The sequence below is a fragment of the Equus caballus genome, chromosome 6, assembly GCF_041296265.1.
Source record: "Equus caballus isolate H_3958 breed thoroughbred chromosome 6, TB-T2T, whole genome shotgun sequence".
NCBI classification, from domain to species: domain Eukaryota; kingdom Metazoa; phylum Chordata; class Mammalia; order Perissodactyla; family Equidae; genus Equus; species Equus caballus.
This window is the reverse complement of record NC_091689.1, coordinates 7,465,844-7,488,341: the sequence shown is the minus strand read 5'-3', so window position 1 is coordinate 7,488,341 and position 22,498 is coordinate 7,465,844. Positions and strand designations below refer to the sequence as shown.

Here is a 22,498-nt window from a genome sequence, read left to right as displayed (position 1 = left end):
TGACTCGTGGAGTTATGTGGGGCACTGGCCCTCCCCAGCCGCTCATTTCCGCTGCTCATTACCCGAGGGACGGGAGTCATTAGCCTGCTTTGCTTACTGAAGCCTTCACTCCCGAGATTTTATGTGGTGATGGCAGCTCGAACCCCCAGGACTAACAGCAGCCACAGTTCTGGTTGCACTTTTTTAATCCTAGAACTGAAAAGCGACTTTAGGGGGCACTGGTGGGTGGGGAGGAGAACTGAGTGCCTCGAACCTTCAGTAGCTGCTGATTTCCACTGAGTTGGGTAGGGGTGGGCATAGGGGGCCTGGGAAGGTGAGTCGTGCCTCAGTTTCTTCTTTCTGCCGGGATTTGCGTAGTCAGGGTGACGGTGGTTATTAATGGAGGTTGGAGGAGTAGTCATAACATTATGTGGAAAGGAAGTGGATAAATCATGAACAAAAATCATCCTGTTGATGGAGGAGAACAGGAAGAAGGAAGTGGGCTTTGCTTAGAATCAGTTCTTGATGGTTAAGCTCAGCCTTTATTAGTTCTAGAGGCCTCTAGATAGTAGATTTCTAATATTTCCCAAAGGGGCAGGAGAGTAAGATTAGCTCTCTACGGCCATGAGAATTTCAACAGGGACCCGAAGATGCTGTCACTTGGTGTGAGGAGTAGAGAGACCTCTTCCCAGGAGCTGGTACGTGTAGAATTTCTGCCCCATGAGGCGAGCAGGGACCGAGCATTTTGTGTAGCATTAATCCTTTGAGAGGTTCGGGAAGAAAAAGTGGGAATCAGTAAATTCTGAGAATGTTGCAGACTCCTGTCTTGGAGAGTAACATTATACAAGACTATGGTAAAATATCGGAAATTCTACAGGTTGAGGGGAACTATTTAATTTTGTTTAACCTTCCGGCACCCAAGTGCATTGAGTACAGAACCATTTAATTTTTAGTACCCTGCACCATGAGTAGTCTACGGATCAGACTGTGGGAAAGGCTGCCCCAGGCTGAACCCTGCCAGTGGAAGCTATTGGTCTGGGTCTTCTTTCTGCACAGATGCAGACCTTGCTCAGGGTCTATGTGAATGGGGTTTTATTTCTTTCTAGATCCTGGGGAAGACATGTACATGGATTTATATCTCATTTTTGATAAATTGGCCAAACGCATCGTAAAACTCCAAGTTCAAGGTATAAAACCAAAAATAAATGAAATGGAAAGAAAGTGAATATAATTCCTTGGTGTAACAGCTCGAGAGATATACCGCACCACTTCCAGTGGGGAGGTACACGATTGGAAGAGGGAGGAAACGGAAGAGCTAAGTGAGTGGAGGTGAGGGCAGTCTGCCTCAATTAATTCCTCTAGTTGGAGAGAGAGAAACTATAATGAGGCTCCTTTGGGCCAGATCCTTCAGAACATAGAGTCCAAGGCAGACACGCGAACATTTTTTTGGAGAGTACAATTCGAGGGCAGCAAGAGCGAGGGATGAGAAGATGAGGCAGGGAAGAATGAGAAGATATCCAAAGTGGTGCATTATGGACTTGGCCACAGTCCTACAAGAAGACACCCAGCAAGTCATTTGGGCATGCGGGGAATCCTTGGAGAGAATGTAAGGAATAGGCTTGGAATATCTTGGAACAGTCCTTTGGAGATTCTACTCGGGAGAGTAGAGAGGAAGGAAGAAAATATTGGCCGAATTCTTTCCATCTTTTGCCTCTTATTATTCAGAGCTCACCCCTCTGGGAAGCCAGACCCTCCGTGAATCCGGCTGGCTCAGACTTGGTTGCTGGAGTTTCTGAGGCTCCACGATCACCAGAACATTCACACCACAAGAGGCAGGCTGGAGGCCACACTGAACCCAGCTCCTGCCCTGTGGGGAGGCTGGGATGGCTGGCAGTTTTAGAAGGTAAGGTGATGTAGCGATGGCAGCCAAGATTCTCCACTGAGCAAGCAACCGAGGGCCAGGGGCAGGAGGGGCCAAGCAAATCCGGGGAGAAAATAAACTGAGTCTGGAACAAGGGCTATCTTGAGAAATAAGAATGGATATAACCCTTCTGGAAGGAGAACACAGTAAGTTACTTTTGTCCCAGTCAGACCTTGCGACGCCAACATGATGACTTAGGATGAACAAGACAGGCCGGATAGTCAGAAAGCCAACCTGCCAACCGTTCCACATAGTTCTCTGGCATTTTGGCGGAGGCCACATCCATGCAACGAAGAGTGGACGTGAGCCCTTTTATATCATCTCCCCGAGCACTGGTCTCCAGTCTGGCCCAGGAGATGGGAGGCCCTATGTACTGGGAGTTCGTTTTCCCTGTCCTAGCTTTCAGACTGTGACATGTTTATTTTAGTCCAACCTTGGATCATCTGCTCCCAGAGACCCATGCCTCCTTCATGCGCAAACTCTTCGTCTCTTTGTGGTCTCCAGCTTGACACTTGGCAGACCCGGTCAGCTGGGAGGCCATCTACAGTTACATCTTCACAGGGACTCACAAAGATCGCTTTCCCCAAGCTTCTCAAGTGTTTTGTAAAAGAAAAACAGAAAGAAAAAGAAAGAAAGGAAAACAACCCCTCCCCTTCTACCGCATAACTTGGGCAAGGACTCAGTGGCTTCTGAGTCTCTGGCTTGCAGGCACGGAACAGCCACTCCTTCTGGAAGGTTCACCACTTAGCAGGTGCCTTAGAACCACGGGCGAAGTGAGGCTGAGTGGGATCGGAGGCCCGTGTCTGGGTATGAGGTCTCAGGGTTGCGCTGAGCTGGACCCTGCGTCCCTCTCCAGTTGCCATGTCCACATTGTAAGCTGCTGGCTGGCTCAGGGTGGTTATACAACTTGCCTAAGGCCACACAGCAGCATGCAAGGCATTAGATTCAAACTCAGGCATGCCTGCATCCAGAGTCTGCTCGTCTCTTCCTTACACTGTCGCCCTCTTCAAGGCTCCCAAGCTTGGCAGGCATCGCTGCTCTGAGGCTCTTCGGGGGTTTTAAATTACCTACAGATTGATAGTAAAGTGCTGTCTCCAGAGATGAACATTACTAGGTTGAGATAAATTTAGAATCAGAGAAATTTGGGCGTATATCCCAGTTTTCCACATTGCTGTCCTTTCTTTGTCTTGTTCAGGGACCCGCCTTCCCGTGCTCCTAGCAAAAGTTCTTGAGGTGGTCCTGCCTCTAGGTTTGGGCTGGGTTTCCTTGTGGCTGGGGGAGTTTCTGCTCTGGGCCTGGGCCTGGCATCCATTTACTCCCCTGACTACCCGCTGCAGAGTCCACTGTGGCCCTCTCCCAGCGTCTGAGCACGGCGGGTCCTAAAGGAACTGCCACGGAAGAACATGGTCTTGCTTGTTTTTGTTTTCATTAGTAATTTTGAGATTCATCCAAGTGCCACTTACAAATGCGTTTGGATAGAAGTAAAACCCATAAAAAATTGCTTTAATTTTGATTTTGCTTTGAAAGACCTTCCAGACAGCTTATGTCATTGTTTGACAGACAGTTCAGGCATTTTTAGCGTTTAAGTGTCATTACATCTGAAAAAAATAAGATCCTAGAACCAAAGTTCTCTAAAGACGGCCCTTACCCCCTACGTATGCAACAATTAAGCTAGAAATATCATGTGTGTCCCTTGGCATTTCTTAGATGCTGTCATATTTCAGAATCAGTAGGAGTTCACTTCTTCTTTATAAAGCCCAGTGTGGCTTCTCTTTGAAAAATTAGAAGAATATTCAATAGTAAAGTGTTCAGCGTTGGGAGGGGTCTTTGAAAGCATCAGTCCGGTGATTTTCAGATATGTTTCATGACGACCTGGGGCCTCAGGAAGGAGTTTGAGGGACAACACAAGCATTTATTTTGTTCTGAAAAATATATAAACGATTTTAAAAGCTCTAATGAAAACAACACATATTCTATACCACATTTTAAGGCATCTGAGAGCTCCAAAAACTTAACATGGGCTGCCAGGTTATTAGGGAAATGCTCGTCGATAAAAAAAATTGCACAATAGAGCCAACGCTGAGGGTCTAGTGGTTAAAGTTCCGCATGCTCCACTTTGGCAGCCTGGGTTCGGTTCCTGGGTGCGGAACCACATCACTCGTCTTTCAGCATCCATCCTGTGGCAGTGACTCACATAGAAGAATTAGGACTTAGAACTAGAATATACAACTATGCACTGGGGCTTTGAGGAGGGAAAAACAGAGAGAGGCAGATTGGCAAGAGATGTTAGCTCAGGGTGAAACTTTTCCAGCAAAAGAAAAAAAATTACACAATAGATCAAGTACATTAGGACAATAAAGCCTAAAATTGGTGTTTCTGAATGTCGGGCAGCTCTTCCTGAAGCAGAGATGTGGCGACCCAGGCTCCTTCCGTCTTGTGGCTCTGCCATCTTTCACCCAGGACTTCTAAGTTTTCTGTGCTCCACTGCATTAAGCCAGCAGAAGAACAAAGAACACGGAAGAATGTGTGTCAGAGGTTCTTTGGGGGCTGTACTGTCCTTTTACTCACATGCTATTGGCTAGAAATCTGTCACGTGGCCACATCTAACCGTGAGGGACTCTGGGAAATGTAGTCTACCAGCTAATCAGTCTCCATCTTACCAGGTTACTCTTTTAGGCTTGGAAATCAGACCTGTTTCTCTGAACAATAGCCATTTTTAAAGCATTTAAGTGTGTGCATCTGAATTTTGAGATGGCGTAATAATTAAATTTATGTAAATTGTCAGCTTATATCTATAGCTCTGGATCTGATATTTTTGCAGTCATCAAAATAGCCTCATTTGTCTCATTGTTCATATAAATATCAAGTAAATATTGTACATTTGAACTTAGGAGATATTTAACGTTAATGAACTGCTCCTTTTATCTGCTCTATAAAATACAAAGCTCTACTGCTAAACACACTTAGAAAAATTACCAATCAGGAAAACAGAGACCCAGAGAGAGTAGGATACTTGCTCAAGGTCAAACACTGATAAAGAAACAGCTGGTACTTGAACTCAGACCTCCTGGCGCTTAGCCCAGGGCCTTCTCTTCTAGTTCAACTTGTTCCAGAGCATCATGGCTCTCATAACTTGGATGTTTTCCGACCCATTTTCATTTTCTCAGTCTGCAAGTGAGAGAACAGCTGAAACTCGAGGGTTGTTCATTTTATCATTAAGATTTAGCGTCTTGCATTTTTGGTCCATTGCTTCGTGAATGGGCATTTGAGAAGCATTTATCGACCGTCTATTGTAAGACACGCCTTGTGCTGGGAGCTGAGGCTGCTGTGGTTCGACAAATACATTTCCGCAAGAGCCTTGCAGTCTAGCAGAGGAGCCAGACAATAACCAGCGCAGTAAAAGAGCAAATGAATATACGTGGGAATAGGTGCTATGAAGGAAGCGAATGAGGTGAGATAGAGAAAGGCTGGGTAAGTGAGCGCTCTCAGATGGGACCATCAGGGGCCAGTGGGCTCCGTGGCCGGATCCTGGACACATTCCGGGCTTGGCCATGTCAGCGGGCCATGATCCTGGAAGGAATGACTTCCTTCTGCTCTGAACATACCAGGGAGGGTCTTGGCCTGGGACGGTGGCTCCCGGTGTTTTGTACAGCAGAAGCGACATAAAGCTGTCGGAGGCTGCGGAGTGCGCACAGATGTTAAAAGAAGTACAAACAATTAAAAGATGAAAGTGAGTCAAGATTCCTCCAAGAGCTAAATCAGACGAGTGTTCTCCCTGATGGCTGAGGAAGTAGCTGAGTCAGATATGGCGGACAAATAGCCTTTCCGTTTTCCAAACAGGCAGGCTTGGGGGCATTTTTATTAAATATCCGTTGGCATACTTGTTGCCTTTCCCTTCTCTCTGAGTTTTCATAGCCACAACTTGTTCCAGAACCTTCCTCTGCAGGGGAAACAAAGACAGAGGAGGCAAGACCATGCAGGGGATGGCTACTGAAGTGTGTATGGTCGTGTGTGTGTGGGGCGTATGGTAGTGTGTGTGTATGGGGTGTGTGGGTGTGTGGTGTGCGTATGTGGTGTGTGTGTATGGTGGTGTGTGTGGTGTGTGTATGGTGGTGTGTGTGTGATGTGTATGGTAGTGTGTGTATGGTGTGTGTGTGGTGTGTGTGTATGGCAGTGTGTGTGTGATATGTATGGTAGTGTGTTTGTATGGCGTATGAGTGGTGTGTGTGTGGTGTGTATGGTGTGTGTGTGGTGTGTGTGTATGGTGTGTGTGTGGGGTGTATGGTGTGTGTGGTGTGTGTGTGTATGGTGGTGTATGTGGTGTTTATGGTGGTGTGTGGTGTGTATGGTGGTGTGTGTGTGGTGTGTATGGTGGTTTGTGTGGTGTGTTTGGTGGTGTGTGTGTAGTGTGTATAGTGGTGTGTGTGTGGGGTGTATGGTGTGTGTGTGGTGTGTGTGTATGGTGGTGTGTGTGTGGAGTGTATGGTGTGTGTGATGTCTGTGTATGGTGGTGTGTGTGGGGGGTGTATGGTGGTGTGTGTCTATGGTGGTGTGTGTGTGTGTGATGTGTATGGTGGTGTGTGTGTGTGGGTGTGTGTGTGCTGTGAATGGTGGTGTGTGTGGTGTGTGTGTAGTGTGTATGGTGGTGTGTGTGGGGTGTATGGTGTGTGTGTGGTGTGTGTGTATGGTGGTGTGTGCGTCGGGTATATGGTGGTGTGTGTGGGGTGTATGGTGGTGTGTGTGTATGGTGGTGTGTGTGTGTGTGGTGTCTATGGTGGTGTGTGTGTGGTGTGTATGGTGGTGTGTGTGGTGTGTATGGTGGTGTGTGTGTGTGTGTGGTGTCTATGGTGGTGTGTGTGTGGTGTGTATGGTGGTGTGTGTGGTGTGTATGGTGGTGTGTGTGTAGTGTGTATGGTGGTGTGTGTGGGGTGTATGGTGTGTGTGTGGTGTGTGTGTATGTTGGTGTGTGAGTGGGGTATATGGAGTGTGTGTGTGGTGTGTATGGTGGTGTGTGTGGTGTGTATGGTGGTTTGTGTGGTGTGTTTGGTGGTGTGTGTGTAGTGTGTATAGTGGTGTGTGTGTGGTGTGTGTGTATGGTGGTGTGTGTGTGGAGTGTATGGTGGTGTGTGTGTGGTGTGTATGGTGGTGTGTGTGTGGTGTGTATGGTGGTGTGTGTGGTGTGTATGGTGGTGTGTGTGGGGTGTATGGTGTGTGTGTGGTGTGTGTATGTTGGTGTGTGAGTGGGGTATATGGAGTGTGTGTGTGGTGTGTATGGTGGTGTGTGTGTGTGGGTGTGTGTGTGCTGTGAATGGTGGTGTGTGTGGTGTGTGTGTGGTGTGTATGGTGGTGTGTGTGTGTGGGTGTGTGTGTGCTGTGAATGGTGGTGTGTATGGTGTGTGTGTGGTGTATGTGTATGTTGGTGTGTGAGTGGGGTATATGGAGTGTGTGTGTGGGGTGTATGGTGGCGTGTGTATGGTGGTGTGTGTGTGTGTGTGGTGGCGTGTGTGTATGGTGGTGTGTGTGTGTGTGTGGTGGTGTGTGTGTATGGTGGTGTGTGTGTGTGTGTGGTGTGCCAACTTCGGTGCACGCTGCTCCACTGCTCCGCGAGCCTTCATGTGGCCCAAGAGGAGAGCACGATGCGAGTCCCCTGCGCAGTGGGGCTGGGGGCTGGGGGCTGGGGGCTGGGGGCACCGGGTCGGCGGTCCCTGCAGGACAGGCCCAGGTGGAGGGGCAGTGGGGGCCCGAGGGCTGCACGCCGAGCTGGGCGGGGCCACGACAGAGCCCGGGTCAGTGCTGCTGTTCCCGCACGGGTTCCAGGCCAAGTGACACTGGGCCAGAGAGAGGGACACGGCCACTGAGGAGCCTCAGAGTAGGGGTGAGATTAAAACAAACAGGGATTCCATTCCTGAAGACAAAGCCACCTTCCACTGCTTTGGGGCCGACAGAGAGAAGGGACGGGGATGGAAATGCGGCCCCACGTGCCGGTCACAGCCTCGTGGCTGCAGACACATCACGCGGAAGACTAGCAGAGGCCGGTGGGGGCTTCTCAGCATCTCAAGCTGAAGCCGACCCACTGAGACCCATATTCACATCACGTTTTTATGGGTACAGTGATCCTTTTATTTATTTTAATGAAATTTCCTCTTTTGTTTCCTCCTCAGAATATTTGAGTAAGTTTGTGCAAAACAGCTGAGTTAATTTATTTTGAGTGAAACCAAGGCACGGAACAATGACTTCTTGAGTCTTTGAAGGATCCCTGTCGTCTCTTTCCTCCTCTCTCCATGCTCCTGGCTTCCAGCACCGTTTTTGTGGTTGTGGCTTCTCACTCGACGTTCCTCTGGGGGGCACCCCAGTTGGCTCTCTGCCTTCATCGCCTGGGCCCACAGGAATCTCCAGGTCAGCATCACTCCTGTGTCTAAGGCGGAGCTCTCCAGAAAGCGGGGCCAAGACAGGTCTAGGAGTCGTGCTAGTCGGCATTCTCCAGAGAAACAGAACACTAGGTGTGCATTTATAGAGAAACAGAGTCATTTTAAGGAACTGGCTCATGCCAATGCGGAGACTGGAAAATCCAAAGTCTGCTGGGTGGGCTGTCTGGCGGAGACCCCAGAAGAGCTGATGGTGCCGTTCCGATCTGAAGGCCGTCTGCTGGCAGAATTCCCTCTTGCTAGGGAGAGGAAAGTCTTTCATTCTATTCAGCCCTTCAACTGATTGGATGAGGCCCACCCTCATTGTGGAGGGTAACGTGCGTTACTCAGAGTCCACTGATTTTAAATGTTAATCTCATCCAAACACGCCCTCACGGAAACTTCTGGAAAAATGTTTGACTACATATCTGGTCACTGTGGCCCAGCCAAGCTGACACATAAAATTAGCCATCATATGTGTGAATAGCTTATTTGAGAAATTGATCCCAAAGAAGAATGAGGGAAACGGGGGAGAATGGAAGAGAAAACAGGGAGATCCAATACAAAGACGATGACGGGCGGCCCAGCTCTGGGGCCTTCTGAGAAGGGAGGCATTTTCCCGTCAGCTCCCGTCCTCCACGGGGCACTTGTTCTCCCGTCCTTCCTGCGAGTGCCCGGTGGTTCCCTTGGGCCCACGAGCCGCTGAGGCCAGAGAAGCCTGGGCCAGGCCCCCCGGGAAGGCACGGGTGGGGCGGGGCCAGGCTGCCTCTGCTCAGAACTGGGGGAGATGCCCAGAACCGGCAGCTGGAGCCCCGGCTGCCGTCGGCGGTGAGGCTGGGAGGCTCGAGATGGTGTCAAGGGTGACAGGTTCCTGTCCCCGACAGCCTTCTTCCCCTGAAACCTCTGTTTTGGGGGCTAACATTACATCACCCAGCCACCACGCCTTAGAGGCATGCGAGATTTCTCCAGTGCCCTCGCCATTCACATCCGATTAAGGCCAGTTGCTTCCACTTTTTCTCTCTTTAATATGTCTTATATATACATTCCTCCTCTCCAACCCCTGTGTTCCCCCACCACCCACCGAATCCTCACCAACTCTTCTTTGGAGTCTTTCAGTTTTCCAGTTGGTCTCCCTGCCTCCAGCCTCGCACATTTCCCAGAGTGATTGCTCTAAAATGCGTGTCTGACTAGAGAACGTCCCTTGCTTAAAACTCCTCAACAGTTCTGAAGTTTGAAAGCTACATTTCTTCCACCTCCTCAGATTGGCACACACGACCCTTTATAATCTAACCCTCCACCTCTCATTTCATCTCTTTCAACATTGCTCCTTGATGCTCTGCTCCTCTAGGGAAGAAGCCCTGGAGGCTACTCAGGGCACCATGATCTGTCATGCTCTGTCACACCTTTGGTCAGGCTGCCCCTCTGCCTGGGGTGTTAGCCCTTGTAGAGTACCTCGTGAGCATGTACTCCTCTTTCAAGACTCAGCTCACGTGTTGCCTTTGCCATGACATTTTCCGGAGCCTTCTCGATGCAGAATTGGCAATCTTTGACGCCCGCCTGCGTCTGTGAGGCCTCCTTCCTTAGGTCCGTGTGATATTTACCTGCGCTCGCTATTAACAGGCCTGTCTTTCTCAAACAGACAGTAAGCGCTGGCCGGCGGGGGTCCTATTCTGGCCGCCTGTTCGCACCCACGCCATGGAGCACTCAGCCTCACATAAATAGATGCTCAATAAGAGAGCTGCCTACCAGGTGACGGGGCTCGGGAGGGACTTCTCACCTGAGGGCCAGACGACCTCCTCAAGCCAAGTGTAAGACAGGTGAGGGCGGTGTGCAACTGAACTGTGTCAGATGCCGCCCTGGCTCAGTGAGGGGGACGTACTTGCTCCTGGGGAGCCCCCACCCTTCCAGCCTGAGTCTTAAGAAGCCAAGGGGAGCTTACACCTTGAGGCTGATTTCTTAAGGTCCAGCGGGGTGGGTAGGGTTGGCCGGTCTCCCGAAGAGCCGGTGCTTCCCGGTGCGGAGAATTTGTTCCCTAATCTCTGCTTACAGGACTCCCAGCGGCTGGAGCCTGCATGAAAGGGGCCTTTGTCTGATAGGGGACTGGCTCTGGGGCTAATCTCTCCTTGGATGCATTCTCATTCACGTTAATGACTCTGCCTCCTGTCAAGGCTTTTCTTTGGCTAGGGAGGTTTGTTAAAGAGATTAGAGGGAGAGAACATGAGCCCCTGAGCCCAGCTTTCCTCTGAGGGGGAAATCGTGCTCTGCAGAATGTATTAGGATGCTCTGGGAGCGAGTGGGGAGGGAGCAGGAAGACCATAGAGCTAATAAACGCACGCAGGCTAAACGCTCTGCGTGTCCTTACAGCACGCGTGTCCCCAGCCTGCTGCGACCTTCACGGCCCCCCTCCTGCCGGTGGTGGGAGTTGAAGCAGACAAGATGAGTGATGTCATCTCTAGGACACTGTCCTTTCCCTCCCACTCCCCCTCTCTCCGGTTTTGTATAAACACAGCTGTTTGGGAGGAATGCCAGCTTGGGAAAACACAAACCATCAGCGTGAACGACCTTCCTCCCTGCCACACGGCCCTTCCCCCTGGACGTGGGAGACTGGAATGCTTCAGCCAGCAGACCCATTGTCCTCATGTCTGCAACCCCTGGCCCTTCAGCTTTCCGCTTGGGCCGTGGGTGACGGGCTCAGGGGCCCTGCAAAGCTCTGTGGGCCAGACAGAAGCCTGGGCTGCAGGGGACACCTGAGACCACCTGTGGGAGGCTCCTGGAGGAGCACAGAGCGAGGAGGAGGGCTTCTCTCCCGGGCTGGGCAGAGTGGAGGTTGGAGGGAAGGCAGGGGTCCACAGAAGCCGCCAGCCTCTGGGAAACCGAAGGGGAACAAAATAGCCGTGGTGGGGTGGAGCTATTGAGAGGGGTGTTGGGGCAACGCCACCTCTCATGGCAACCGGTGCCCTCTTGCAGCATCCACAGTCACAATGTGGGACCCGAAGCCTCTATCCTTTTAAGGAACAGAAATGAGGGCAGCTAAAGGGGGAAATCAGCCTGAACTCACGTAGTCCAGCTTCTTCTGAAATCCACAGCCCGCAACAATTTACTGGTGGTGGTTTTCCATTTCCAGATGGTGATCTCTGGGCCTTGGGGGTCAGGATGGTTTTCATTCAAGCTACTGAACTTGGCATTTTGGCTGAGAACATGCTTGCTTCCTGGCCCTCTGCCCTTATTCCCGTCTACTAACCCTCTCTCAGTGCTCCTCTCTCCTGCGTGGTTTTGGGGCCACAGCTGCACAAGAGAAGTAACGAGGGCTCCCTGAGCCTTCTTTTCCAAGAGCCAGCACCCTAGAACAGCTGTCCTCGTGGGATGAATGGGGGTCAGGGCTGGAGAAATGGGGGAGGGGCGAGCCAGTAGTCTTCCTGAGGCTCCTCTGGGGTTTTTACAGGGGGAGAAGACAAACCCTGGCCCACTCTTCGCTGTTAAGCAGAAATCTCAGAGGCCGTGCTCGTGGAGCCCGGGGGGTAACACCTGGCTCCTGGGTGCCTCTCTAACCCGTGGTTTGCCAGGGCACTTTCAGACCTCCATTCTGACACTCACCCCCGGGCCTGCTATGTGTCAGGCGGGGCGCTAGATGCTTTGCATTTGTTCCAGTTTTATCCTTGCGACAACACAGTGTTATTAAACAGTGTTACTTTCTAATTAGCTGTAAAGAAACTGAGACAAAGGTAGTTTAAGAAACACTATGCAATGAGTTAGTGATGGGGCCTGGATTCCCACCCGTTCGCATTTCAATGTCTATGCATTCCAGGACTTCAGAAGGAGAGAGAAGGGCTGGTCATGCTCAGAACAAACCTGATAGATAGAGATGGCAAGTGCCTGTGTGAGACGATCTGAGGGCTCAAAATAACACCCTTCACCTTCCCAAATATTCCCCTGGAAGCCCGAAATCCAACATTACAGTCATTCCTTTGAGTCAAACAAAACTCTGCTTTGAATGCAAGTACTGCTGGCAGGGGCAGTCATTTAACTGTTAAAATGCTCTACTGAAAAAAAAATCTCTCATTTTCTTTTAAAATGTTTTACTTTACATTAATAGTGTTCCTTGTAAAGTAAGCCTTAACAGAAAGTAGTTTGTATCAGAATAAATGTCTGGGAGGGGACCTCTTAAGGGAGCTGAGAAGCGTTAATCTTTGACATTCACTGTTATAAACACATTTTAAGTAATTCCTAGAAACTGATAAAATCTGTTAGGAGAAAAGGATTTCGCTCTCTTTTTTTAAGTAGTAGAATATTTCACCTTTCTGATCTGGAAAAAAGATAGACATGGGTGTTAACTTTCTGAGATAGACCTCCACGACTGGAATCGCTTGGGATTCTGCTTGAAAAAAGGAAAAAGAAGAAATTTCAAAGACAGTTTGAAGGTTTCAAATATTATGAGATGATATTGTTAAAGCACTTGGAAAAACCCTAGAGGTTAATGAATAGAAGCTATTATTAGTCCTCCTCGGAATGACACCGACAACAAGGAAGAGAGTTAGAGAAAAATGGCGGAAGGCAGTATTTCTCGAATTTTCTACACAGCACTACCCTTAGGTTGTCAATAAGTGTTACAGGAATGCAGTTTTCTGGTTAAAAGCATTGGGAAAACACTAGGTGAGACCAAGTTAAGTATGTTTCTTTACAGTAGGAGTTATCAGAACTTTTAATATATAATTGTGCACGGAAATTCTCCCAGAGGGTGTACGGTATAGAGTAGAGGGTTTCCTAAACTTATTTGACTGGTACAGAATTTTTTGGGGGGTGAGCGAGGGAGCTGGCATTTCATAAGAGCAGTATTCCCCAGAACATAGTTTAAGAAACACAGCCTAAAACAATAATGTGCAAGATGATACGGCAGTTCAGATGATCCTAGCCTCATCGCTTAAAAGAGATGCAAGCTTGGGGAGGTTATTGAACTCCATGCCTTAGTTTCTTCCATCTGTAAAATGGGAGACGTAATATTATCTATTTACTTGGTTGTGAGGATTAAATGAGCTCAGTGAATATTAGCTACAGTTGTTATTGTGATATTTTTGTGCGGGTCCCTTACGTGTATACTGAGCAGCAGCAGAAAGACAAAAACTCTCCTGCAGTTTTGCATCTTAGTTCATGTGCTTTCGTCCACTTGGATGGCCTTGCCCCGCCCCGTCTATGCCTACACGAGTGACAGCGAGACAGATCTCAATGCCACTCGCCCCATGAGAACTTCCTGGTTTCTCCCAACCTTCCCTCTTTTAAATTCCCAATGTTCCTCTGTAAGTTTCTTAGATTTATAACATTCGGCTTTGTATTTTTGTGTCGTTTATTTTATCCTTGGAAAGATGCCTTATTGATCTTTGATTTCCTGGCCCCTGGTATGGTAACTTCATCGATCTCCACTGAAGGTCGGCTGACCTGTGAAATTTCAGAGCCTCCCACTGGGATGCAAACACCCCTTAGGAGATTATCCCGTAAGTCCTTACCTGGATATGCGTCACCAAGCTTCTTATAATTTGCCAAAGATTTGTGAAAATGGGTCCTAGGCTAGACCAGGCATAGAAGTAGGAGAGGAAGCGAGGAAGAAAGAGGGTGGTTAGGTATGTACTGTGTTCATCTTAGTTTTTTTTTTTCCTTAGAAACTTTCCAATTAAAAATGTTCTATCCCATTTTCTCTATCCATGTCCACCATGTCTCTGGATTCTGGTTTGGTTGTTTCCTTTTTTTTTTTGAGGAAGATTAGCCCTGAGCTAAGTACTGCCAATCCTCCTCCTTTTGCTGAGGAAGACTAGCCCTGAGCTAACACCCATGCCCATCTTCCTCTACTTTATATGTGGGACGCCTACCACAGCATGACTTTTGCCAAGTGGTGCCATGTCCGCACCTGGGATCCGAACCAGTGAACCCCGGGCCGCCGAGAAGCGGAACGTGCGCACTTAACCACTGCGCCACCGGGCCAGCCCCTGGTTTGGTTGTTGTATGGTTAGGGAAAGTAGAAGACAATCAGAGCTAAGCTCTACCTACAATCACAGTTTTCCTAGCACAGCTGTAAGTCTCCATGGCTGTCGTATCATTTCTTTCCTTCATTCAACAAAGGTTTGCTGAGAACCTGTGTGTGCTGAGCGCTGGGCTGGGGTTAGGGATATGGGAATGAGCAAGTCAGGCCTGATCTCTCGTCCTTAGGAAACTGCAGTCTTGTGGGGCCACTATCAAATAACTAAAATGTGCAATTGCCAAGCTGGTACACAGTAGGCATCCAATCAATGTTTGTTTATTGACTGACTGAATAAAAGAATGGAAAAAATTCTCGCCCCAGGCACCCCTACATCAGGTGGGGCTGCCATGTTGGGGGGCACAGGCCACGTGTCCTGCACAGCTCCTGAGACTCTGCTCACAGAGATGAGACGTGAAGCTTGACCCTCGTCCGGGCAAGGCAGAGGATCGTCTGAGAAATCGTGTCTGATACGTAAGCTGGTTCTGCTTCCCACTGGGAGAGAGTGTTCCTTCCCAGTTATTCTGCCTTTGGATGGCACATACCCCTGAAAGCTTTCAGAGCTTTTGTCACCTCTCTCAGAGCTCTCACGGCCCGTTGCATTTACCAGGTGCCACTGTTGGCAGTTTTGTCACTGTTAGGATGTCTGTCCCCTCGCTCTGGGCTTTGCAGGGCACATCCTGGCAGCCTCTGGCCCTCGACACAGAACCTGGCTCGTAGTGGGCACTCAGCACGTGCTGGCTGGGAGAATGAGCACATGTCCCAAATGATGCCTTGAAATTGCCTCCCCACTCCTTCTGTGTCTGAAATCTGAACCCCATTAGCAACCCCCTTTCCCTGACCCTGACTTGAACTTTAGTCTGCTAAGCTGAAAAGAGAGAAAGGCACGGAATGGGAAGAGGAGCAGGCGTTTCCCCAGCCCCATGGCCCATCGCCCCCTCCTGCCCATGCATCCCAAGGCAGAGCAGCAGCCAGGTGCAGCAGGCCGGGGTGCACCCCGACCCCAGACCGGGACAGGAGGGCCTGCCCGGGAGCCCACACAGGCCAGGGTGTGTGTGCAGGGCCTGCTGTGACCCCGCAGCTGAACTTCCGGGTCTGGTCTTACTACCCTCACAGCTGCTCCAGGGACGGGAGACCCGAGGGAAGGAAAAGCGTGTGAAAGACACGACCCCAGAGCATGGTGGAGACGGCTCCTTGCAGGAGGGGCTGGGTTGTCTTTTCCAGCTGGGGAGACCTATGGAAAGAGCTCCATGAGTCCCTAAGAATGGAGATAAAACATAGAGGAGAGATCACTTTCCATGCTCCCTGGAGGCAGAGAGAGAGAGGGAGAGAGAGAGAGAGGGAGAGAGACTGAGAGAGAGAGAGAGAGAGAGACAGACAGACAGACAGACAGAAAGAGGCACTGGGAAATGTTTCCATGCTATTCAGACATGAGTGATTATGGTCCATTTCCCACATTCACTCATCTTATCTCTGAATCTGGGTAGACCCTGGGCAACAGGTAAGCTCCATGGAACCGCTGAGGACACTGAGGCCAGAGAGAAGCTACATGGCTCACATCTTAAACTCCAAGAGCCTCATGATTCCTTTCTAGGAGATGTTATAACCAAGAATATGTGGTCTGAAGTGACTTAGAAAATTGTCCATTCCAGTCTCCTTGTTTTTCAGATAAGCATCTGACTGCTTTTATCTCTTGTCCCAGAGGAGTGGAAAAATACTTTGGGGACGGATTCTCGGGGGTCAAAGAAAAGCGACTGCCTCATGCTTCCTTGATGAAGAGGATTGTAGGAGCTGCTCAGACTCCGTCCTGGGATTCTCTTGGATCTCTTATTCCCTACAAGGTTGCTTTCTGTGCTCACTGTTACCCATGGGCCCAGGGCTGAAATGTTTAGTGACGGGGGAGGAAAGCAGGAGTCCCATACAGTGCTGTGTGATGTGACCCTCCCACTCAGGAGGGTCCCATTCTCAGAAACCGTCAGAGTCTGTACCTGGCAGAAGATCTCAGGGAAGAAATAGAAATGACTTGCTGCATTCCAGTACCATCTTGGGCCCTGGAATGGAATGCATGGAGTTCCAACGGCCAAAAGGACTGGCAGAGGGCACACAGTAAGGATTGGCGTCCTCGGCCCATTCTGCAAGGTGTTGCCAGGCAGTGGGCTGGGGACAGAAGGGTGGCGTATTTCTCTCTTAATGAATTTTCTTGTGTCTCAGAGGCTCTGATCATCCACAACGCAAAACCATACCCGTGTAGGTGGTGGCTCCACCGCCACCACTTGTTATCCCGCCCCGTCCCTCCAAACCTGACCCTGCTCTTGGTTCAGAGGGTCGGGGGCACAGAGAGAGGATGAGTAGAAGAGAAATGGACGAGGTTTTGGAAATGGCAATGAACTCAATAGATGGACTATGAAGGTCAGCTGGACAAGTATCATCAACCTTGTTTTATAGATGGAAACTGATAACGAGAGACTATGTTGGCCCAGCTCCTCAAAGGTTATAGGAAGAGACACACTAGGTTAGGTTTCAGTTCCTGGGGTTCATTTCTGAGATCCAAAGGAATGCGGAGCAGTGTGGAAGGCAGTCTCTCCAGTAGCATGGAGACTGGACCCTTGGGACCCTTGGGACCCTTGGGAGCGCTGGCACCCTGTACTTCCAGGACTATGAGATGTGGTATTAGAGCAATGTCTCAAGCTCATTTAGGGTATATCCTGATTTCCAGGGACTTGCCTTCTTCTACATGTATTTTAATTGACCTTGTCCAATGGTTAGGATGTTTCCAACTGCCAGAAACAGAGAGAGTCTCACACTTGTTTAAGTGATAGAGACGTTTAAAATCTCACATAGAGAGTGTCTAGAGGTAGAATGGACCCTGGGGGAGATATGCTCATCTGTATCCGTTTCTCTGTGATTTGCTCAGCTCTTTTCTTTCTCTAAGGATTGACCTTGGCTCAGGCCGTCTTCCCTCATGGTTTCAAGATGGCTGCCACGGCAGCTGGGGCCATAAGCTTGATTCACATACAGGCAGATAGCGAAAGCGTGGAATAAAAATTCTTTCCCAGCATGGAATAAAAGTCCTTCCCTTCCACTTGATTGGTCAACTTAAGTCACGTGCCCATTTCTGGACAAATGACAGTTGTTAGGGGAATGCCATGTGCTGATTGGCTTAAACCTGGGTTCCTGCATCAAACATTGATCAGGGAGATGAGACTGCCATGATTGGGTCAGTGTATTCAGAACCCACATCTGAAGGCACACAGGATAAAATGGGGAAGGGTGGACACTTGAACCAAACTGGAGTCTCCTAGGAAGGAGAAGCCAAGCGAGTTCACTATGCCAAGTGCTTAAGTGTCTCGAAAGAGAGCTGTGGGTACCTGTGTTCATACTGGGTAGATTTCATACTGTTCCATCTCTGAGGTCATTAGTCTTTCCCACGCTTGGGTAATCCGTGGTTGCCTTTGACTGCTCTCCTCTCCCTGGCCAGAAAAGTCGTGAGGGGGTGGCAGGGTTGATTGTGCTCTACACTTGAAGCCTAAGCTACAGCAGTTTTTGCAGGAAGTGACTGCATGAAACCATTTTCCTCCGAAGGGAGCCACGTAACTGGCAGGCTCCTAACACCTTGACAGCAGACCTCGTTCAGAAAAGTTAAGCCCCTTGGCCAAGGTCATGCACTGCTGAGTGTCAGAGCCTGCATTAGGAACAGGTCTTGTGGCTCATATTCCTGCATTCTTTCCATAACACCGAGGACATCTCAGTGTGGTGGAAGTGCTATCAGCCCTTTGGTGGGAGGGTTATGCGTGAAGAATGCAAATTTTGACCTTGGGCAAGTTCCTTAGCTTCTCCAGGCCCTAGTTTACTCGCTACTAGAATAAAGGGATCTTGCTGGGAGATCCAATTCGAAGAATCTGTGAATAGCTTTAGATTGTGGTTCTCTTCCAAGAACCTGACAATACTTGTTCTATTAGATTATTTAGCTGCAGATTATTTGTTTAAATAGTTTCCCAGGAGTGACCCAGAACATCCTACATAATAAACCAGTTGTTAAATCATCAACAATATGGACAGGATTCGTCATCATTATGCTTCCCAACTGGACATCCCTGGGGCCTTCTGGTTTCCTGGACGCTCTGGCTAATGGAGTCGTGTCAGGGGTTCCCTACGTGGGTGACCACTTTTCCAAGAATTAGAAAATAACAGACTGTAACAAACCCCAGAACTCTACTGGAAAAAATGTGCTTTTTTTTTTTTTTAATGAAAGTTTTGTCTATGTTCTTCTTTCACCTCCCTTCTTATCTTGATGTTCTTGTTACCCACTGCACACCCCGCGCCATCAAGTTCTCGGTTTGGAACGCTAATCCCCACTTGATTAGTTGAGGTTTAGAGTGTCGTGTTTCCTGGGGGTATTTGTAGGAAATCTTAAAGCCTCTGGACCCAAGGGCATATATAGCTAATGGTAGCGTTTTGGGTCCTTGGATGGTCCAGCATCAGAGATGTGGGGGCAAGGAAGTCTTCTTAGAGCATCTCCAAGCATCAAGTCTATTCTGTTTCCCAGGATGCCAAAGCTTCAGGCCTCTGTCAGAATATTCATTGGTGCTATAAGGAGGGCGAGCAGGAGGGAAGAGGATGGGATTCCTGGAGCTCCAGAGACTGAAGTTCAGTGCTCTCACTTGATCCCCTCACGATGGCTCTATGTTTCCTGATGAAGAGAAGAGAAGTATCTAGCGTGTACACACTGTTAAGAAGAAAAAAGTCCAGAACAATAGGGAGGGTTTGATTCTATTTGTATTAGTCAGGATAGTCTAGGCTATTCTTCAGTAACATATAAACATCAAGCCTCAGACACCTAAAACTACCAAGGTTGATTTCTTGCTCACTTCACAGTCTGTGTGGGTCAGTCGGCTCTCTGGTGTGGCTTTCTTCCAGGCAAGGACTGGGAACCCATGCCACCTCCTCTTTATAATCCTGTAATCTCAGAATCCTTCACTTCTGGCCAAGGAGAGGCAACATGCAGAAGGCGTTCCCAATCATAACTGTCTTGGACCAGAGATGACAAATGACTTCTGCTTGTGTTCCCATTGGCTATAACTCAGTCACATGTTCCCAACCTAACTGCAAGGGCAGATGGGAAATATTTTCTTGCCGTATGTCCAGGATTAAGTAACAATGTGGTGAATACGTAGTAGGAGATGATTTCTGCTGCAACGTTTATGTAAGAAAGAAAATAAAAGTGCCTGTGTACGTGTGTATGTATAGTTACACAAATACAAAGGAACAAGTCTAGAAGGATAGGCGTGGAAGTTACCTCTGCGGAGGGAAGTGAAATTGAGTGGTAAGAGGAGGTGGGAGTGGAGTGGGCTTTCAGGCTTTGCCCTTCTTTTTCAGATTAAGTTTAAAATTTTGACGTGGTGTATTTATGAATTACCTGTGTTATTAAACAAAAAGTCTCCTCTCTGAATACACATGATGACTTGTCAATGGTCTCATAGCAAGAGAAATCTGCCAGGCTCCAACATTCGTGGGTTCCATTGTTTGAATCCACTCACTATGTTCCCCTACAGTTTCTGCTGTTTGGGATGGTTTTGCTCTGGTCTGCTGGGTGCTGGCGGCGGTGACTTAGCTTATTTAGTGACCCCCTGTTGGGAAGGAAGAGTGGAGGCATCACTTTTCTTACCCTTAATGAAGGAGCACAGAAGTGCCAGGAAGGTTGTTGGCATCAAGATCAGCCCCTTTTCCTTCCAGAGATCGAAAGGTCAGAGAGAGAGCCACTTAAGCTCTGACTGGAGCCAGACCCTCAAATGATGACGTTGGCCTCGTCGCTTTGTCTCTTCTGCACTGGCCTCATCCTCAGGGAGCCTCTTCTTCATGGTGGCAAAATGGAAGAAGTTCTCAGCTTAGGTAACGCCAGCTGAGCCTCTCCGGGGGCGAGGGTCTTTTAGCAATGGTTTCACCCAGAAGCTCTTGTCCTGGGTCTCTTTGGCTTGTCATTGGTCCTGTGCCATCACCATGACTTTGACTAGGCCCAAGACGTGGAGGGAGCGAGAACAGTGGAGTCGGGCATAGGACCCACACACAGGACTGAGTGAGTGGGGAGGGAGGTTCCCCAAATTGCACTTACAAATTGAGGAGAAGACTATTTATCCCACTGTGACAGGCCAGCGAGGAGAACAGTTCCTACAAGGAAGGTCTTTCAGAATCTGTGGTGTAATCACAGGAAGGCAGCCATGTGCTCATGTGGGACCACCCCTTTCTAAGATGGGGCCTTGGAAAAGTTGAGGGTCCCTTGGTGTCCATGACGAGGTAGGCTAGGAGTGGCTGGAAAGTCGGGGGACTTGAGCTGGGATAGTGATATCTGTGTCAAATTTAGTTTAGGCTGCTTAGATGGAAACACTGCCTCGGTCTGAGTCATTTTTGCACTCACAGCTCGGGCGGGTGGAGGAGGACCCAGCAGGGGCCAGGATCTGCGAAGGAAGCCGCCCTCCGGCAAACCATGCCCTCACGGCATCTTGCTGAGAGAGCATGGCGCTGTGGTCATGCTGGCTTCCGGGTCACTAAGGGGCTTTGGATTTGCCAGTCCCTGCTGTCCGCTTTGCCACGGCATATGTTGACCCATGCAGGCTGGTAATGCGCCCCAGCGGGTCTCCAAGATACCTATAGAGGCTGTCCTCCTTCCGAACCCTCCTCGTAGTGGACCGCCTGTCCTCTTTCTACTCGTTTCACAGTGCAGGGAGCCTGGGTGTCTCCCAAGACCCAGCTTTGCTCTGTGGACACATGGAGACCCCCTCGGAGAGGTCTGAGACCACCCCCGAGCCCCACGCCTCATCTAAATGAGATGGCAGAGACGGGACAGCTCTTAATTTCCAGGGAGGAACCCGGTGACCCTGGCCTCCTTCCCATGAGAAGGTAAGAGGATATTTCAGACACCGTGATCCTGAGTCGGAACCCCAGAACTCGGTTCTGTCTTGGTCATTGTCTTCCTCTGTTACTCCCCCTCCTTGATGACTTTCTCTGCATGAAGTGAGAGGGCAGTGACCAGACACGGACAGGAGGGCAAGAAGAGTGCAGGGTCGGGGCTGTGCCCACTTTTGGGGTCTAATAAGTTTATCTCTTTGTGTTTCCTCATCTATCATAGAGTTAGAATGCCTGAGCCACAGGGCACCTTAGGTTCTCCTGGCTGTCATTTCTCTTTGTACTTTTTCCCTGGAGAGCTGCTAAGTGGAGTTACAGACAAGGGGCCTCCCAGGTCACAAGTCATGCCCCAGCCACGGGGCTACAGGAGGCGGGAGGGAGGTAGTGGTCATGCAGACCTTTTATTCTGTAAAACTCCAGAGGGCGCTTCTCAGGCTCCCTGGAGGTAATTTTGCCTCAATCCACGGAGGCAGGTTTCTCATCCAGAGCTGTCCACTGTGAAATGAGCTGTCTTGTGAGGTAGTGAGCACTCTGTCAGTGGAAGTGATCAAGCAGAAGCCAAAGGACCAGCAGACAGGGAAACTGTGGAGGAAGTTCCTGTGCACGATGAAATCCCCCAGGCCCAGGATCTGTGGGGCTCCATCGCTGTCCTTCTCTGGTCCTGGGCCAGGAAGTGCAGGCACCCAGCCAGGCCAGGCAGTGCCTTGCAGAGTGCGTGGACCTGCTGGGGTTTCCTCTCAGGTCCTTGTCAGCCCCTGCTGGGATTCAGCTCCAGGACGATGAGCATTTCCGTGCTCTTCTCCACCGAGCTCTTGGTGCTGCTTCGACCCTGACCCGCTCCCCCTAGTCCACAGAGCTGTCAGAGAAGACACACATGAGGAGAAAGGGGTTTTGATGTTCTTGGGAGGGCCCTGCAAGGAGCATGCTTGTGAGTGGCAAAGCTAGAGAAAGGCCTTTTTCATCTGCCTTCTGTTACCTGCCCCATTAGAGTGAACACTGGGCAGGAAAAGCACGAGAGCGAGCAGGGAGGGGCCGTCAGGTGCTTGGCTTGTCTTGTGCCTGGATATTTCGTCCCCGGTCTAGAGTGGAGCCAAGAATGGACAGAGGTACAAGGCACTAGGTAAGGGTGTGGCTGGGCTGTGCCGGCCCCACATTCTAGGGGACGCTGCTGCCATTGCATGCTGGACTGGTGGGGGCTAGCAGTGAACTTGGGGCCATGAACCTCATGACCTCGTTGGTTGAGGAAGGAACTGAGGCCTGGAGAGTCCCACAGGGGCTGGTGGCCAAGCC

At 49.7% G+C, this 22,498-nt stretch overlaps 1 long non-coding RNA gene across 12 annotated transcripts in view; it reads left to right on the top strand.

Moving 5' to 3' along the window:
- The first annotated feature begins 20,759 nt into the window (after positions 1-20,759).
- Positions 20,760-22,498, top strand: part of LOC102149067 (uncharacterized) — a 314,317-nt gene continuing 312,578 nt past the window's right edge. For 3 of the 12 annotated variants that reach the window (XR_011439481.1, XR_011439482.1, XR_011439477.1), the window contains exon 1: positions 20,773-21,202. This is a non-coding gene — a long non-coding RNA (uncharacterized lncRNA). Of the gene's footprint in view, positions 21,203-22,498 lie in introns of all 12 variants that reach the window. The other 9 variants (XR_011439478.1, XR_011439479.1, XR_011439483.1 and 6 more) reach the window with 9 other exon arrangements.